Consider the following 2,372-nt stretch of genomic DNA (forward strand, 5'->3'; position numbering starts at 1 on the left):
AGATGATATGGGCACTCTTAAATCCTAGGTGCCTGCAGGCCCAGACCACGGAGTTACATCGCAGGGCCGAGGACGTGGAAAATAGGGCCCGGAGAAAAAACCTACGCCTCCTGGGGTTTCCGGAGGGAGTGGAGAAGGGACGCACTGACACCTTCATCGAGACTTGGATCCGGTCCTGGGTTCCCAAAGAAAAGCTCTCCCCCTGGTTTGCGGCGGAGTGAGCTCACCGCTCTCTTGCTTCTAAACCCCCTCCTGGGACTCCCCCCACCCCATCATTCTTCGTGTCTTCAATTTCAGGGACAGGGACGAGATTCTGCAGGCCGCCAGGGTGCATGGTCCAGTGCACTTCCAAAATTCCAGGATCATGATCTTTCCGGATTACTCTAGGGAAGTGCAGACACAACGCTGGTCTTATGATGAGGTCAAGCAGAAACTCAGAGCCATGAGCCCACACTTCTCTTCCCGGAATGCCTTAAGGTATTTATTCAGGAAAAAACCTTCTTCTTCGACACTCCACAGGCAGCATGGACCTGGCTTACGGAAGAGCGGTACCTGGTACAGCCCCCCCCGTCCCGAAGGCCACGGGTCGACCTGGCCGGGAGGTGCTCAAGGCTCAGCGGCGCCACACGGGGTCCAGGCAGCGAGGTAACCAATGGGGGGGAGCTCTCTATCACCGGTGGTAAGATCCCGCGCTCCCTGAGTCAGTGAGCCAGAGGGCCTCCTCCCCCACCCTGGTGTCCTCCCTTATCAACATGGGTAGCGCCCCGCGATCAGATGTAACCTGTCGGAGGGGTATGTCGGACTCAGACCTGTCGGGCAGCCCCGTGATCCGTGGCTCTGGTGGGGAGGAGGGGGTGCATTCAGGGTTACATGGTGTACGCCTTCATTTTACCCTTTAGGACCTGAAATGATGCACCTACCTTTGGCCCCGCGACGGGGGCTCTCCCTTGGCTCCGCTGGAAGATCCGGCCAAGGTTTACTGGCATACTGCCATCCTGAACTTGAACTTGAATCATCTTGCGACTTGTAGTTATTCACTCCATGTTTCTTCATTGTGGGCATGCATCCGTATATGTGGAGGGGAGTCCAACTCAGCCATGCTCCTGATTGATTGTTTGCTAACCGTTTTAGAGTAGCGAATCACCTTTTGGGGTGTAGTTCGTAGTTGGGGTCCTGGGCGACAGATACTGCAACTTCAGAAGTGTTGGGGGGTGTTGGGAGGGCCGGGGGACCGTTGTTCCTTGATTGTTTGTTTTGTTGCCTACGGGCCGCTGGTTGCAGTTCTTCTTGATGCCCATGTTTTTCTGACTGATCCACAGTTGACACGCAGCTCACATCTTCCATCAGTTTATTGTTTTTGGCCGCCCACGGGCCGCCATCGGAGGCATCCTACGGTAGTTACGTTCCTGCCTCTTTTGCGTTTCACAGCTGACGGGCAGATCACCGCCTTCCATGGCCCCGCTTCTGGGCACGGGCTCGGTGGGTGTTCCTCTCCGGGTGGGTAGGGTCCCAAGTGGCTATCCGCCCCTCCACAGTCCATTCCTCAGATGACTTACACCCTCACTAGGCCTATCCACCTCATCTCATTGAACGTCAATGGCCTCTTGGACCGAATTAAGCGCACAGCTGTCCTCCGCGCTGCTCACTGCCACGCGCCGGAATACCTCTTCCTCCAAGAGAAGCACCTCCTGGGTACACAATGCAATTTCCTAGCTCGCTATGGCTTTGACAGGGTCTGGCACTCTGGTTTTTCACGGGGATCATGAGGGGTGGTTATTTTACTTAGGAAAGAGCTTCCCTTTACCCTGGCCGAGACCGATACACAGGGGCGCTATGTGGCCGTCTCAGGAACCATCGAGGGGCGCCCCTTGAGCCTCCTGTGTCTTTACATTCCCCCCGCTCCTTCCTTCGACACTTCGCCACCTAACACAAGTGATCTTCTCCCTCTAGTAGGGTCTTATGGTGATACGACAGGGACCCCGTCCGGAACCCGTGTCGCCTCTGCGAAGCTCCTCCCCAGCTGGTCCTCGGCCCTTGGCCTCTGTGACGTCTGGCGGGTCTGGAACCCCCGGGGGAACAGTACACCCACACGTCGGCAACCCATCAGACTCATTCCCGAATCTACCTCCTCTTAATGTCAGTCACAGACTGCCAGCTAGTTTCTGGGGCTGCAATACTGCCCAGGGGGATCTCGGATCACTCTCCCCTCTCCCTTCATCTTGGATCCCCACCGTCGGGCCCCCGAGCGGTTTGCGGCTAAATGCCTGGTTCTTGCAGGACTCTGCGATGGTGGAGTCCCTTGGTCAGGAACTACGCTCCTTTTTTTCCACCAACACAGGCTCGGTTTCCTCGCCGGGGACGCTGTGGGAGGC

The sequence above is a fragment of the Lissotriton vulgaris genome, chromosome 7 (genome assembly GCF_964263255.1).
Source record: "Lissotriton vulgaris chromosome 7, aLisVul1.2, whole genome shotgun sequence".
Lineage (NCBI taxonomy): Eukaryota > Metazoa > Chordata > Amphibia > Caudata > Salamandridae > Lissotriton > Lissotriton vulgaris.